We start from the raw sequence: 17881 nt of genomic DNA on the forward strand, positions 1-17881 counted from the left end.
TCTATCAAGTTTTAGGTTAAAATTGAGTTAATTAAAAGAAGAACATTAGGTAAATAATAATATAATTGGTTGGTGGATAGAGCAAGCATTATGAAGGTGGTAAAACATGAATTGTATTGAGTGCTTGTATTGCCAGGCACTGTTCAAAGCACTCTACTTGTTTTAAGACATTTCATCCTTAACATCCCTCAGGAAGGAGGTATTACAGCTCCATTTTCCAGACAAGAACCTGAGTCACAGAGAGGTTAAGTAACTTGCCCAAGGCCACACAGCTGGTAAGTGACAGGCAGTCAGGCTATTGAGGCTGTGCTACTAACTCCTGCACTAAGTAAGCAGAGAAAGTTTCTGGCTAAGAGGCCTTCTTGGGCCCTCGTGGTTGCACAAACCGGAGTTTGCTCTAGGGAGGTGAACTCAGCCTGGTGAGTGTTGAGGGGAAGTGTCACTCACCCCTGCGCTCAGCCATCCCCACTGAAACTAAGCCATTCCTGTCTGACGAAGGACTCCTCTCAGCCCTCCTTTTGGATGTCCAGGGCAGCTGCCAGGGGCCAAAGCTCTTTGGGAACAATAAAATGCGCAATGTTGACGTTTAATACATGATAAAGTACTCCCTGCTCCAAGCCAGCTACTGAAAACACCAGGCCTGAGGGACGGGTCTATTAAGTGAAAATAAACCTCTTTTATTGTTTCATGCAAAAACACATATTGTGCTTCACAAGCTTACAGCTGGGAACAATATGCATTTTTGGCAAAAGAGACTTGGGTGACCTCTCCACTCTCACACGATGACCCCTCACTGTGTGAAGAGTAGATGGCATTTCACACACCGGCTACTGGCCCAGTGCTTCTCTTGGCTGTGGTCAGAGGTGGTCAGAGGTGCAAGTGAACCTCTCCAGCAAGGGAGCTCCCTTTTCCCCTTTGCTTCTTCTGATCAGTCTCGGTGGTAGAGCAAACTTAACACTTCTTTAGAGCCACAAACCCAAACAAATAAAACTCTGGGCTCTGAAAGCATTGAGTTTGCCAATGAATCACGGAACATCAGAGAATTAATATGTGGATGGTTCTTTGAAAACAGGATGGTGGAGAGTAGTCCTGAAGAAAGGTGGCTCAGGGCCATGACTTCTAGTTTCCCCTAGAACACGTCAAGTCCATGAAGAAAGAACTTAACAAAAATATGTACTTGCTTCCCAGCAGAAAAGTTATCCAACGCCCAGTGCTTAAGTGAGAGACAACACATTTGATCTTAAACTTCCCATTTCCTCAGACTTACAAGAAGCTGTCAGAGGTACAATTTTGAGTTACCCAACAGTGGAGGCTTCTCTGTGTTTTTCTTCTCACTAGAAAGTTCCTTTTGATTTTCCAGGATGCAAAATGTGGGACGGATCTCTGATGACTCCGTGTGGGCAAACAATACCAACACATATGCAACAGACATTTCAAAGTAATCCATTCAGATTATTATAAATTACAAAACCAGGAAGCAAACAAATGAAACCCCACCAAACCTTTTGGCTTTACAGTGCAGTATACTAATGAAGAATAAGATGCCAGCCCTGGAACTCTCTATTTTTTGGAACGAAGATACGAAAAGTGTCCACTGCCTTATAAAATAATTTTTATGTGTTTATATATTTTACATATCTAAGGTTTATTTGTACAATAGTTGATAATGACTAACATGTTATATATACCCTTTTTATAAACATTATTCACATACCTATTACATCATAAAGATTGTCTTTTGGTCTATTAAAAACATTGTACTGAAAAAAGAAGCAGAGACACAAGAGTCTATAGATTTTCTGCTGATATTTCCATGGAAGAGTGAAGTTTTCTCCTCTTTCATTTTCTCTTTCCTCCTTTTTCCCCCTAAACAACACCCTCTCCCCCTGACCCAGCATGCAGTAATAAGAAGCAACAATTCCAGAAGATGAAACTCAGACTTCATGGTTAGCAGACTATTCTCCGGTGCATTTCTGGGCTGACCTCATTCTAATCATTCTACTTCATCCTTGGCTGCATTCCCAACACCTCCAGCACTTTTTGACCCACGACAATTTGGAATATATGTGCTGGAGCTCACAGTCTGGAGATGAAAACTTTAGCAAATGGGGGAGCTTTTCTTCTGCTTCTGAGTTTGGGTGGGAACAAATCATAGTCTTCATTTTGTGCTTTAGAAAAAAAATATTTTGTTTATTTGGCTAAGCAGTTTCAAAGGAAATCAAAATCTTCATAAAACCCTCCATGAAACTATAAGACATGGAAAGTTCCCAGAGAAGAAAAAACAGCAAATGTAAAAATTAGGAGTGGTGGTTTCCTGTTATTCTAAATGTGAGGGGGGGAAGCCAGTCTAAGAAGAAGAAAGTCTGAGCGAGAGGGCCTTGGGGACAAAGCTATAATTAGCCAATGTGGTCTAATGGTTTCTGGGCGTTAAAAGTTGTATTGTTCCCCCATCCCCACCCAGCTTATACAACTTGCTTTTGTGTGGACAGCTTGCCTATACTTAACCTTTCTGTATATCACCTATAAAACTAAAATTCCTTCCAACTCTGACACTCTATGACTTTGCCCTGGCTAGTGAAGTCTTTGAAACCTATCTATAGGTGGGTTGTAAGGCCTCATGACTGTAACAAGTAGATGCCAGAATCTGAAGGCAGCATGTCTCTATTCATTGCTTCTGAGGAGCCAGCCAAACCCAAATTCATCCCAGAGGAAATGGAACCAACATTTAGTCACAGTAGTTCAGAGAAAAGGGATGACCGACAATTGGCAGTACCATCATGGACCACATGTAAGAAGGAGATGTTGTCACTGCATTGGCCTTTCTGTGGTCTCATCATACCTCTTGCTTCTCACTCACGTCTTGGCAGATAAAGCCAATGCTGTGGGGCTTCTTGTTGCCTATTATCACCTTCCCCTGGGGTTAACCAAGAGAAGGCTATGATTAAGAAGTCCATCAAGTTAGTCATCCCATTAAGACACAGGTGCCAGTTTGAGCCCTGCAAGTGACAGCTTCACACAGAGGAAAACATTTCTGTAACCACAAAATACAGTCCTTACTCAGCTCATGGTTTGGCTTGGCTCCTTACCAGCAGGACTGGATGAAAGACTGGGGATGCTTCAGTGCAAAATTATGATACTGAACTTCAAAACCATCTGTCAATACATATCCAAATCATGCTGCATTCATGTCATTGTCTTTGATAATCAAGGTGGCATGTGCTTTTAGAGATGAAACTCTTATTGATGTCTTAAGATGGGGGAGAAGATGAAAACACATGGCTCAAAGAGTCTGGGGGTATTTGTGCGTTTTGTTTATCTGTACAATCTTTCAGATTAGCACAGATAATTTATTTATTTATTTATTGCGGTACGCGGGCCTCTCACTGTTGTGGCCTCTCCCGTTGCGGAGCACAGGCTCCGGACGCGCAGGCTCAGCGGCCATGGCTCACGGGCACAGCCACTCCACCACATGTGGGATCTTCCCGGACCGGGGCACACACCCGTGTCCCCTGCATTGGCAGGTGGACTCTCAACCACTGCGCCACCAGGGAAGCCCAGCCCAGATAATTTAAAATTTATATTTTAAATTATAGTCTTTTTGAAAAAATAGGGGTAGAATATCTTCTTTTGACTCTTTTAAGATGACTTATTTCTGAAGAAAAAAGCCTGCATGGTTATAACTGATTTTTATATCTTTAGACTTGAAATAGCACTGCAGTCTGTGGCATCTCCCTTATAACATCATGCATGTTTCTTGTCTGAGATTATTTATGTACTAAGTCCTTATTTCCTTGATTGGTATATTCTAACAAGAACCCTCTGGATCAGAAAGTATCAGGGTGGAAAGACAGAACGGAATTGGAATGGAAAAGAATGTGGATGTGGTGGTGTGATGCAGGATGCACAGTCAGGGGAGGGAGTGAAGGCTGGGGACATTGTGAAGAAGCACTAGCCCCTCTGGCTTGAACATCTGAGAGGAGAATATTATGCCATCCCCTGTACTGCTCTAAATCTGAGCTGGAGCAATAGGCCAGACACAGTGTTGGGAGGCATTTGATGTTCGGTCTTTTCATTTGTCAGTTAGGTGCCAAGGTGTGAGAAATTGGCAAGACAACGTTTGGCTTTGACAGCAGAACAGAATAACAGAAGGGCCAGGAGTCTGGTGTAACGTGTAGCGGCACATGACTCACGTGCTTTTCTCCAACCTGGCCCGCCACCCATTGATACTGTGGGAAGACACATTTGCTTTTTCTCCTATTACCCTGCTGTCTTGGAGGCCAGCCTACTGGTATTCCTGTACCATCCCTGATGTCCAAGGAGTATCACATGGTCCACAGCTCTGTACCGAGCGGTTTCCATTCAAGCAGACGATTTGCTCTCTTCAGTAACCGGTTATTGCTAGCTCCTCCTGGGAAGATTTCCAAGGTCGGGTCTGTGAAGGTGAAAAGGATTTTAGAATCTATTGTGTGTGAATGCAGCCTGGTTAGAACTGTAGTTCTTTAAAATTCTTAAGTCTTTTGGGCAGGAATTTGTCTTTTCATTTCACAAAAGAGATGTCGTGTCCTCCGTTCGTCATATCAGGAGGTACACACTATCTACTTCCCCATTACTGGAATTGCTAACTTTGATCTTTTGGTTAAGGTGGTTGTCTACCAGCTTTCTTCACTATAAAATTGTTATTTTCCCATTTGTGATTAATAATTATCTTTTGAGGAGATACTCTGATACACTAGTTTTAATCCATTGATGACTTTTGCTCGAACCAATTGTTACTGCAGTGGTTGTCAAACTGGGATTTTAAAAAATTCCATCATTCCTTCTACAATTTTTAGTTGGCCCTGTACTGTAAGGAAGAGCTTTTCCTTCTCCCTCATTTCTTTATATAGTATGGACTCAGGGATTCCTATTTGATTATTTGTAAGGATTATCATCCATTACTGCCAAAAATGAATAATCTGAATCTATTGATTAAGAAATGTCAGACAAAGCCTAATTGAGAGACATTCTATAAAATAAATGGCCTATATTCTTTGAAATGCCATGATCATGGAAGACAATGAATCTTGAGGAACTGTTCCAGATTAAAAGAAACTAAAGAGATATGACAAATACAATATGTGGTCCTAGATGGGATCCTAGACAAGACATCAAAATCTGTTTTCTCTGTAAAGGAAAAGAATGGGACAATTGGATAAGATCTGTAGTTAATAGTGCTATATCAGTGTTAATTTCCTGATTTTGGTAATTGCATTGTGATTATGTAACACCCTTGTTTTTAGGAAATACACACTGAAATGTTTAGGGGACTTGATTTTTAGCTTACTTCCAAACAGTTCAGAAAAATTATATATATAATTTATATTAAATTTTAATTTAATAATTAATACATATGTACCTACATATATAAAAGAGAGGATCAAAACAAACATAGTAAAATGTTAATATCTAGGGAACCTAGTCCTGAAGGGTATACAGGAATTCCTTGTACTATTTTAGCAACATTTCTAAAAGTCTGAAATTATTTAAAACATAAAGTTAAAATTCACGAGCCCCCAGAATTTCTCCAAAGCCTCAAATATTTTATTTTTGATATCCAAACCCAACCTGCATTCCTGTCATCCCCACACGTGTAGCCAATGTCCTCCCCTTCCTGCCTAGCCCCTGGTGCCTCTTCTCTTCCCGAGGCTGAGGATGCTCGGAAGGAAGTGCAGCCAACACTTCCAGCTGCCTCTTGTCCAGGTGAGGGCAGGCGGTTTGGATGGGCATCACAGGAGCTGGCTGCTCTCTGTGACCTTGCTGCCAGTGCTTGGCTCTTGGCCCTTCTGAGTGCAAATGAAGTCCCAACTGACCATGCTGAAGGGGGACAGGAGAAAGCTAAAAGGATGACGGGAAATTGGTCCAATAACATTTAAAAAGATTTGCTTTCTAAAAGACCCAGGCTCGGAGTTTGTCCACAAGTGAATTCCCATGAAAACCCAGTAAAACAGGAAATAAGTAGGAGAGGGAGTTTTCTATCTCCTGCCCAATATCTTTCATTTGGAGCCTGAGTCCTTTTCTATCCAACGACTCCTGCTGATTTAACAGGCCAGTTTTGTCTTTGGGGAAATTTTAGTGATGATCACAGACAGGTTCATTCTTTGCGGGGTGGCACAGGACAGCTGGATCTTGCAAGCAAAGTTTATGGGAAGTATCGGTTTTGGGAGTCTGATCAAAACCCACTCTCCAAAGGCAGAAGCATGAATTGTGGCTACAGAGACTAAGTATACAGAAGGAGCCTGAGCTTTCAAGCAGGCAGCCACATCTGGGCTAACAACTGAGCTTCTCTGTGCTCTCAGGGCCTGCCGATGCAAGACAGGACTTACGTGCTCCACTCAGAATAACAGCAAGCAAGTAAGAGCCATTGGAGGCTCCAGGTGGCTGCTTCCTATTCAACGCGAGAAGCAGGAATGAATAGAAAGCCTGTGATTATGAGGACGCATTCTGCGTCCCATCATGACGATAAGTTACACAGGATTTGTAGTTATGCTGTCTCCATCGTACACCCCCAAACATGGGCAGGAGTTTCAGCCTGCTATTCACAACTTTTATCCCTAAAAAGGGAAGACACCTGTGTTAGACATAGTCTGCTTCTCCTCCCTGTGCCTAAGTGGGTACCGGCACTGATGCTGGGCACCTGCCTCTGGAGATGGGTCAACCCGTTGCTATCACAGGGGGCCTGGAAATGGCTGCTTTGATCTGCACATCAGGCCTGGCATCAGCAGCTGGGGGCATATCCCTCCGAGACTGGAGGCAAGGTGATTTGAGACAACTGCTTCTGGATCTCAAGGGAGTAGTGGCGGTTTGTTAGCTCTTTAACTACCTTTGTTGTGATGTAGCATTTCTGAGGGTGAGTGCAGGGACAGGGAAGTAATAAGGAAGTAACTGCCAAGGGAAGGCCAGCTGCCACATGAATCTGATCTTCCAGGTTGTGCTAAATGATGTAGAAAGAACTTCAACTCTAAGATCCACTGACATTTTAATGGACACTCAAAAATCCCGTCAGTGGCAGGAGGGGTGAATTTACCTATGGCTGGCGTTGTACAGTACTGGGTAGCAGCTCTTATCAGTCCTGTGTCTACAGGCCAGGGGTTTTAGGATTAGGCAGGTAATAATGCTTTGCTTATTGAGCACTCAGGGGACAGGTCTGCTTGAAGTAGAAAACCCTGATGTCTGCAGGAAAGCTTTTGTGTCTCATCTTAAATGAGGTGGCAAGCAGCTAGCAGCATCCACTGGGGTCCGATTGCCTGGGTTTATTCCCAAGCTCCACCAAGTCCCAACTGTATGACCCCATGGAAACTATTTAATCTCTCTAGCTCTTAGTTTCTTTACCTGTAAAATGGGCATAGTAATAGTATTTACTTTGTATGGTTGTAGTGAGATTTTAAAATCAGTCAATATAAGTAAAGCACATAAAAGTGTCTGGCACAAGGCAGGGGGTCTGTCTATCATTGTTGGCTCAAAAGTATTACTATAAATTAAGAGACCTCTTCAAGGCTATTTATTATGTTCCTGGTTCTTGATTATCTCAAAGAATGGAAAACCCTACAGGTGGTGGATACAGATCATTAAACTGGCTCATGGTCACACTCATTACTGGAGTCTCTTTGGCCTTAAAAACCTGAATAGAGTTCTTAAAATTTTACATCCTAATCCACAAAATGAGGATAACAATAGCTCAGTATTTACTTTATATGATTGTCAGGAGAGAGCCTCTATTATTCTTCCTATTATACAGATGAGAAAATTGAGACTCAGAGAGGTGAAGTGACTTGCTCAGAGTCACACAGTGAGTCACACTTGAGATACAATGGGTGTTCTGATTCTATAGCCTGGGATCTCCACTGCTAGGCCAGAGAAAGGTGAGCGGAAGAGAGTGAAGGAGATGGGGGGGGGGTGGGGAGGAGGAGGGAGGGAGGGAGGGAAGGGGAGAGGGAGACTCGCAACTAATAATAATATTCTTGGAATGAGTAAGTGGGCGTGGGAATTCAATACATATATCCTAATGATAACAAAGCAGATGACGTTTTATGCCTTGTCTACATAATTCGAAACAACCATTTTGACTGCTTAGAAAAATGACATTGCTTTTTGCTTGCTGCAGAATCATGGCTTTAAAGAGCTGTGAGGGCCAGTCCCTTTGGAAGGTGAGTACTTAAGATCCTGCAGTCCTGGAATGCTAGTGCCTGAGCCAAGTCCCTTGTTTGAGAGGTGAAACAGGGCTGGAGAAAATGGAAGTAACTTGCCTCTAAGCTTGTGGCATCGCCCATAAATTCATCTTTCCTGTGAAGGTCCTTCTTGGCAAGAAAGAGGATTCATTTATTCTCCAATTGTTCATTCAACACATATTGAATGTATGATCAAAAATGTTTGATAAATGAGTGAATTTCCTTGACACTTTGAGCTTGTTCCTCTTTATCTCACTATGCTGCATGTCCGATTCCTTCTCAGTCTTCAAATCTCAGTTGAAATCTCACCTCCTTGGAGAATCCTTTCCTGGCCACCCTACCCAATGTAGTGCATACCCCCCCAGCCATTCTCCGTCCCACCTCTTTGTTTCCTGTCATATAGAAACAATCCTGTGTGTTTAATGGTTTACCATTTACTCCCGTTCATGAAGGCAGGAACATTACTTGCTTTGTTCACTGCTGTATCCCAACTGTATGGGACAAAACCTCACACACATAGATGCTCAATCAGTATTTGTTGAATGAAAATGAATGAATAAATGAATGAGGTGACACTGATTTCTACCCAGGAAGAAAACATTCTGTGACTTTAAATGGAGATGGAGTGAGAGCTAGGACTTTGGCCTGGAGCCCCTTGGTCATAATGGTGTGTCCAGCTGGGGATTAACTAATCAGCACATGCATTTTCTGAATTACAAAGTGTGCCAGGGACATTTAATTTCTGTTAATTAGCACCGAGGAGGAGCGGTTGTTATCGAAATCACCAGCCAGCTGGAAGCGTGTCCATGTCAGACCTATTTGCAAATCAGAATGGACATTTCATAAACCTTGTCAACCTTGTGAAGCTGCAAGTGAGTCCCCAGAGGGGCAGCACCAAGGTGCCCACCGGCTGCATTCGGGGTCACAGATGACCTTAAACCTCAAACCTTCGACAGATGAGGAGGTGAGGTGATAGGGACAACCAGAAGACAAAAGACTGATGAGGGTTATGGCATGAGATACATTTAAAAATAACTGTCATATTTCCTCAACCCTGGTGCCACTGACCAGCTGATCTGAAAAGTGAAGAGAACAAAGAAGCTGAGATTTCTAGTCTTACAGAGCCAGCCCCACTGCTTCCTTTCTGTGACCTTAGACAAGTGATTTATCCTCAGAGCCTCAGATCTGTTTGATCCATAAATAGGGGACAATAACACCCAACTCATGGGATTGTTGTGAATGTTAAATGAGAAAAGGCATGTAAACAGTCATGATAGCTAACGTCACAGAGCATTTTCTAAGAGCTGGGCACTGTGCTAATGACCTCATGCCCATTATCTCTTTTAGTCCCCACCAAACCACTCAAGGAGAGCACAGTTAGAGCCTGCATTTTACAAGCAAGGGGACTAAAGTTTGGGAAGTTTAAATGACTTCCCCGTGATCACACAGGGAGGAAACGCAGAGCCTGGATTTGAATCCCGGTCACCTGACTCACTGTGCTTTTAACCACCCTGTAAATGACCCTCTAAGGGGTTAGCTCAGTCCCTGGCATTTAGTAGACGTGTAATGAATGGTAGTAAGAAGATTCTGTTCTTATTTTAGCATTTCTCCTGATCACCTGCCTTTGTCATGACTGCAGAATTCACTGCTAGGGTCCCTTCTGCACGCCAGCAACTGGCCTTACTTAATCTTCCCAATGACTCTGTAAAGTGTTGATTATTGTTTTCACTCCTCAGATGAGTAAAGAAAGTCTCAGAGAGGTTAGTTAACTTGGTCCAAGGTCAGACAGCCAAGAAGTGGTGGGGCCAGGATTTGAGCCCAGGGATATGTGATTCCAGAGCCCAGGTGGTTTCCTCTTCATTTCTCCATGCTGCCATCTTTCAGAATCTGTTTCGCCTCAGTGGAGCTCTCCTGACAGCTGAAACACTCGTTCATTACTCCCTGCTCTTGCTTCTGAGCCTAGCTCTTTCTCGTACTCTGTTTTTGAATTGTGCCTCCATTCCCACTTATGGGTAATAGCTACCATTTATTGAACACTTTGATGTACCCCGTATCACCATCAGAGCTGTACAAGCATGATCTCATTTAATCCTGCTGAGAACCCTATGAGGTGGAGGTTCTGATTCCCATTTTACAGATGAGAAAGCAGGTTTAGGGAGGTGGTGTAACTTTCTCAAGTTGCTTCAGTCATTTGCCAAAGGAAACCTAACTGGTAAGTGACAAGCTGGGACCAAACCCCAGATGATTTGGTTCCAAAACCCGTCACCCTAGCTATTATATTGTTTCTCCATATCTTGTAAAGTTCTAGTGGATTGGGAATACAGCTAGAATAGCTACCCCCAAATCCTTGTTGACTGATGTGTTAAAATTTAGTCCTTTACTGGAGGTCTCCATGAAGAAGGTCCAAGCTATCAAATTTGCCAAATCTACAAAGACTGTAAGCTTAAAAAAGAATTCAGTTTATAAATAGAATGTGCAGGATGGAATATTTGGAAATGTGGTTTTGATATCTAAAATTAGCCTTCCATTCCAAACAGTATGGTGCCTTCCGGCTGTCTTACTGCTCTGTCCTTTGTCATGGAAACTGGTGCCATCTCTCTCGAGCTGTGACTGACATGTTCTCCTCAGGCAGACCTCAGGCAGTGCGGTCCTCCAGCTCTCTCCTAGACAGAGATGGAAAACATCTCCCAAGGAACTGGGTGGGGGAGGCGTAGGGATCCAGGTACAACCCTTTGAAGGTGATATTTGTTTGAATTCCTCTATGGTCCCCCAGGCGTTTTTGCTGTCTCCTTGTGTTTTGATTCACGTTTGCTTTTGCTTATTTGTGAGAGTCTCCTGACTGCAAATAGTTCTCACAATCCTCTCAGATGGTCCAGGGAGTTGTTTTCATGGGAAGGACATTAGGATGGCTCTGGCCTCTAGGACACGTGCGACTGACAGCCGTCAAACTCTGACATTGCAAGTGGCCTTCATCAAGTCGGTCGGTCACGCTAGCATTGATTCTAACAGCGTTCACCAAGGATACACAAAATGGCCTTTGCGAATGCATTTTGTCTTTCTCCCTGGGTCTTGGCTGGCATCCTTTTAGTCCTTACCAGGCTGCAGCTCTTGTCCATCCAGCAGTGACCCTATCTGCATAATTAGCTTGCATCTGTGGGTGTGTATTTACACCACCCCCACCCCCGAAAGCAATTGCCTTTGAACTTCGGAAAAATACTAGCATGGAACACTGGAAGGTGTCAGCTCTCTGAGTCCTCTTGTTCCCACAGAGAAGATGAAAGTGGGGGTCATTTTGGAAATCATGTTCCCCTTCTTCTGGACTCTGTATCCTTTAGAGTGAGGACAGGCAAAACTGGAAGTAAACTCAAGAAGAGGGAGAGATCTAAGGAATGCAAAATAATCATTGTGTTTTGATGTCAATGATCCAGAACCACATTGCAAGCTTTGGTTCTTTTACAAGTTGCTGGGCTGTGTCTGGCCGCCCTTGCAGCAGGCGTAGATTTGCTTTTTGGATTTCTCTGTACAGAACACTCTCAGTCACCTTCTTTCCCATCCCTACTTCTTGGATGATAAGACCGTTGTATGGGTTGGCTAAAGAGTTTGTTTGGTTTTTTTGTTAAGATGTTATGGAAGAACCTGAACGAATTTTTTGGCCAACCCAACACTTATTCTCTGGGAGGGCTTGACCCCCTGAGTTAAACCATTCCCCCACCCCTGTCTCCATCCTCACCCCTGTGGTCTCAGCAGCACACACACATTTGTGCAACCTCTCCAACCTCAACCATGTTATGTGCTTACAGTTGCTATTGAAGAAGAGGGATGTGGTGATTTAAGATTAAGGTTTGGATTTAGAGTCCTGGGTTCTAGTTCTTGTTGCCTTGGACAGGTCATTTGACCTGTGAGTCATAATTCTAATCCCTAAAATGGAATAATAGCAGTACCTGCATTCATAGGGTTGGGTAGGATTGGATGGCATAATGCATGTACAGTGCTTGGTACACAGTAGATGCTCAGTAAATGGTGACAGTTATTGCTGGATGAAGAATCAGTAGTCTCCCTTCCATCTCAAACTAATTATGTGACCTTAATCAAGGCATTGAAATATCCGGAGTCTCAGTTTTTTGATCTGTAGTCTGGGGACAAAAATAACTTTTCTCTGCACTCTTCACGAGGTTCTTATAAGAATTTGGTGGCAGCAGCAGCAAGATCTGTTTTAGTTTCAGAAGTTGAGGAGCTACTCTGGTTTTTGCAGTTGGCTACCCAGAGGCTCCAGACAACACCCAGAGGAGAGCTAGGTAGAAAACCCTGTATTCAAACAATGCAGGCACAGCCACAACCCATATTTTCTCTACTCAGGAGCAACAAGGTCTCCTAAAACAGCTGTACTTGGAAGAACTCTTGTAAAAACCCCTTTAAACTTAAACTTCTCAAAACCAGACATGCTGGTGCATCAAAATCTCAATTCCCAGCAATGAATCAAAGCTTTAGAGTCCCAGTGACAGAAGCCAGATGGGAGTTCAAATATTCAGGCAGGGTATCTATGGCCCCAGGTTGCAATATTTGCTTTGACTAGTGCTTACTGAGTACCTCTGTGAGCTGCACTCAGAGTTCCATATGGTACATGATTGGGAAATTTACAGGGAGTGATAAGCATGGAATTCAGGATAGTGGTTGTGAAGGAAGTGGGGAGGTGGGGAAGGAAGGAATGGGACTGGGAGAAGCACACAGCAGGTTTCAATTATTTTTTAAAAAGCTAGGTGGTGGGTATATAGTTATTGGTTTTATTATCCTATATATTTCTATAGAACATTTAATTATAAAAGGTGAGAAAAGCAGAAAGGAGCCCCAAATCCAGAAAAAAAGTAATAAGAAACAACATTCTGTGAGGGCCATATGTATTTTTATCTATCCTGGTAACTACTTTATTTCTGTTGCCTCTCATAGAGCCTGGTCCAGAGTACGTGATGAATGAACTGTTGTTGAATGAATGGATGGATGGATGGATGGATGGTTGGATGGGTGAATCTAATGCTCCTCCATCCCATCATCTTGGATCCCACCTCTGCTGCATTCCATTTGTCAAAGTATAGGTCAATAGGCAGAAGGGCTTCCCGGGAACATTTTGTTTCTGCTCTGGTCTAGGACACAATACTATGGCCTGGCCAGCAGCAGTTGGCTTTGATCATCATTTAACATTGCTCTATTTCAAGAAAAACGTCCTTGTGAGATTTATCCTCAGGGACACCAACCTGCTGCAGGGCTCTCTGGAGTTAATTCCTCTGGCTTAGTCTTGCCTGCCAAACACATTCCCCTAGGTGACTGCCTTTCAGGCTCACCTAAGAGGTTTCTGTAAGTGCTAACACTCCTTTCACTTAGCCCAAGGGGGAACTGGAGTCTTTACTCTCAAGACTAAGTAAGAGAAGCATCAGTGACAGCAGCTGCTGCCCCAGGAAAGCCCAGCTTGTTAAGTACTTGCTCCCAGCTGGAGAGGCTTGAGAGGCCCTCGTTATTCTACCTGCTTCAGCTTCTCACTTCCTGGGAAGAGAGTCAGAGGCTGTGGGGTTGCCCGTGTGGATAGGGACTGGGGAGAGGATCAAGACGGAGGCCTGCTTATCTTATTGAAGCAAATTATGTGCTTCCACACCTGCCAACATGATGCCAGAGGAGCTGGGAAGCTGAAGTGCATTACTTATGCCTATGAAACTCTTAGCTGAAAAAGGTATGTGAATAGGCATGGAAATGCTCATCCTCCAAGTCAGCTCCTTTCCTAAGCTAGGGGCCTGATGAAGGTGCTTGTCGAGGGATGAACAGTGGCCAGGATGGGGGTTGGGAAGAGTGTCAGGTTTGACAGCAGTGCTCTCAACCTCTGGGCCTTATTCTCTATAATAGGGTAACAGTCAAGATATTTAGTAATCAGTATGGCATAGGCACCAGCCAATCAGCATGAAGAAGGGCTTTATTGCTGGAGGTCTCAGCTGCAGCTGGCCTTAGCTTTTTAGCTGTTGGATGGGAGAGCGATGGGGAGGACGACATGGAGAAAGGGCCAGGGTGTGGGAGGGGGGAGAGGTCTTGGGGAGCTCAGAGCATCTATTCACCTATCAGTACAGGACGATTTTAAGATATTAACCACCAGTGAGGTCATACTCCTGCTGAATGTCAGATCCAAATGTCAGCTCTGCTATACCACATGAGAAAGGTGAATTTGATTCTCATACTTCATGTGCCTCAGAATCACTTGGGGAGCTTGTTGAAAGCACAGAGGCTTAGTCCCCACCTCAAAACTACTGAACGACACCCTGTAGGGCCCTGGCTTGGCCTGCTATGCTCCTGAAACCTGTGTGCCTGGATCAGTGGATGCCTGGGGATCCAGCTGTAACTTTCAAGGGGTTTATGATGCCTCTGGGAGATGAAGTCAAGCACGCGGTCTCTAGGGGAACACGCCCAGTTCAGGTGCAGGTCGTGTGAGTGAGTGAAGCAGGCTATTGGGGCTGCGTGGCAAATTGAAGAGCGCATGTCCGTTTCACGGCAATTGCAGCCCCATCAGATGGCTGCCAGTCGGGAGCGCAGGCCTGGCGTGGATGGACCTTCTGAATTGTCAAGGGAAGTTGGAAGTCGGTGAGTCAGCTCTGCATCTCACCAAGTCACAGGTAGGGCATCGTTTTAAACTCTTCCTGCTACAAAAGCTCTGTCTGTGGGAGGGGGAAGGGTGGAGGAGGTGCAGCTGGTACCGCGCGATAAGGGAAGGAGACAAGTTTTAAGTGAGGCCCTTGATGCCGCTCAAGTCAAGTGTGACTCCACCATTTCCTTAGGTGTGGCCCTCAGAGTCTGTCCTCAGCTGGTTGCGCCCCTCCTTCACCTCTCAGATGCTCCCCCTGCTCTCTGCCCCCGCCCCCAGGCAGAGCCTGCCCTCCACAGCTTTCCTAGCACTGAGGTGTCAGGTCTGATCACGGGGTGAAGGGGCACCTCTTCTAGGGACTCTGAGTCTTAGCTGAGGGGATGGAGCTCTCACAGGATGGAATATGTGGCTTCAGACGAGAGGTGCTAGGGATCCAATTGGGATCCCGGGAATGTTCCACAAAGGAGTAGATTCCTCTGTACTTAGGTACAAGAGAACTTGGCCTGATTGCTACGTTTAAACCCATTGCCAAATGCTGCTTTCCCTGCTTGGGCACCCACCCCTTTGTCTGCCTGACTCTTTCTTGTCCTTCAGGACTCAAGACTGCGTTGTGACCTCCATGACTAGGCTACCTGGTCTCCTTTTAGCACCACATCCCTGGACAGGCCCTTGTTTTTGGCTTTTTCACCTGGAATTTCGATGGTCTGCTTCCTTAAAAACATTCAAGGCTAACATTTATCAGGTGTTCACTATGTGCCAGCATGGTTCCAGTCACTTTATTATCTCAGTTAACCCTCACAATAGCCCAGTGAGGTTGGCACCATTATTGTTCCTATTTAAGAAGACAAGGCTCAGACAGGTTAAGTAACTTGCCCAGCATCACATAGCTAGCGTGTGGTAAATGAAGATTTGGACCCAGTCTTTGTGCAGCAGAGCCTGCAATTGTAACCACTGCATTATGCCACCTCCTTGCAGTTTGAAGTCAGTGGCCTGACATCAAGGATGGTCTCTTGGTTCATGTAGCGTAGTCCCAAGTTAGGCTCTGAAGTTAGATAGGGTGAGGGCAGCTATCAAACTCGCTCTGTCACTGTCTGTGGTTACCCTTCAAGCCTCAGTTTCCTTGGCTCTATAATGGGGACAATTGTACTTGCCTTATAAGGTTATGGTAGACGTTATAGGAGAGGATGTATCTCTTGTTTTCATTGCAGTACCCAGCTCATAGGAATATCTGAAACATGGTGGTAGAATAAATGATGGGCAGTGCCCAGTGAGTTCAACTTGTACTGCCCCTTTCAAATCCTCATATGACTCCGCAGAGATGGGATTTGGTTTGGGAGGGAGTGGGTCTGATGCGGGGCATGGGGGAAGAAGGCTGGATGGAATGGGGATGGCCAGCCTCTGGCGTTGTTTACATTTCTCAGAGAGGTTACTCTATAGAGATCGTGGACAATGGGAAGAATATTCTGTTTCATTTGGAGGGTATGGATTGTATCTTCACTACGCCCAAACAACCTGATTTTCAGCCACAACAGTTAAAAATTAACTGACTCCATTGCTACTGAGGCACAAACTAAATGTTTGGTTGGCTGGGCATGCCGTGTATCTGCCACTCTGGGTGTAGATTGCTAAACTCATTAACTCACCGAGAGTGCTTTTTGGGGTAAATACGAGGTGTAAGTACTCATATTTTGACAAATCGTACAATGCCTGCCTGTCTTTATGACTTTTCCCCATTTCTCCATCTGGATTACTATATTCAGCTCATTGAGTCATGCAGTTGGGCCTGACAATTTTTGTGGAATAGACATGGGTCACTATCACACAGAAACACCAGAGCATGTGACCACATTGGCTCTACCAACCCCAAAGGTCTGACACAGGTGCAGTATTCCTTGGCAGGATTATGGTTTGGTTTTTGTTTTATTGAGGCCTGGAAAAGTCTTGACAATTTAGTTTGCCAAGTGTGTGGTTGGTACATAAAATATGGATGTTTTTAATCCCAGGATCTTCAAGAACTGTCCAGGGAGAAGGTCTAATTAGACCTGCCTTTTTTTTTTTTTTTTTTTTGTGGTACGCGGGCCTCTCACTGCTGTGGCCTCTCCCGCTGCGGAGCACAGGCTCCGGACGCACAGGCTCAGTGGCCATGGCTCGCGGGCCCAGCCGCTCTGCGGCATGTGGGATCCTCCCAGACTGGGGCACGAACCGGTGTCCCCCGCATCGGCAGGCGGACTCTCAACCACTGTGCTGCCAGGGAAGCCCAGCCTTTTGTTTTTTTAAATGACATTCAGGCTTAGTAGCAAGTGGCATTTATGCACTAAAGTGCCCACATTGATGGGCATGCAATAAATGTTAAATCACAACAATTAAGTTAAATGAGAATTAATGATTTGTCTTACAGCATTGCCTCCACTCTCTGGGGTGCTCTTTTACCCCCGTTTACAAGGCTTTGCCTGGCTGGTCCCACTCACTTCAGCCCCATCTTAGTGGGGTCACCTACTTTTGCAGACTCCATCCTTCTTTCCCCACCTGTCAAGAATGTCAAGGCTGCTCTCCTACTCTTTTATCTTCTTCCCTGACACTTCCCCTAATCCTCTTTCTCTCTCACTCTCATCACCTCCCCACTCTCTCCTCCATATTTTCTTCACTCTCCCTTTCTCCTCCTTCTTACCCACTTTTCCTCTCCAACCTTATTTGTCCAGTCCCTTTTTATAGAAACTTTCCTCTAGAAGGCACCCCCAACCCAGCAGTGGATGGGCGTCTTCTCAGTGACATTGTTGCCTTATTCTGCACCTTGGTGAAACAGCTAGTCTGCCCCAAATAGAAGAAATCAGTGAAAGTAAAGACTGTTGCAATGCAAGCAGAATGTATATCTAAACTCAAACCCCTTACCAAGTTGTTTCTAATCATGCTTTGTTTTCTTGGGGAAATCAGACTAGAGCCAGGATGAATGAATTGTCCGTAACACCATACAAGACCCTCTCCACAAGTACGTGATTCCTGCTTATCTATCGTGTAGGATTATATGTGGGCAAACAGATTGAGAAGCTTAAAGTATGACAGT

At 44.5% G+C, this 17881-nt stretch overlaps 1 protein-coding gene across 2 annotated transcripts in view; it reads right to left on the reverse strand.

Moving 5' to 3' along the window:
- Positions 1-612: 612 nt before the first annotated feature.
- The window catches only part of SH3RF2 (SH3 domain containing ring finger 2), a 143757-nt gene continuing 126488 nt past the window's right edge, over positions 613-17881 (reverse strand). Inside the window, exon 11 of one of the 2 annotated variants that reach the window (XM_032627944.1) lies at positions 613-4432. The gene's annotated coding sequence lies outside the window, so the exon portion shown is untranslated. Of the gene's footprint in view, positions 4433-5816; positions 5854-17881 lie in introns of those variants that run through there. The other variant, XM_032627946.1, reaches the window with a different exon arrangement.

This window comes from Phocoena sinus, chromosome 3 (genome assembly GCF_008692025.1).
Source record: "Phocoena sinus isolate mPhoSin1 chromosome 3, mPhoSin1.pri, whole genome shotgun sequence".
NCBI lineage: Eukaryota > Metazoa > Chordata > Mammalia > Artiodactyla > Phocoenidae > Phocoena > Phocoena sinus.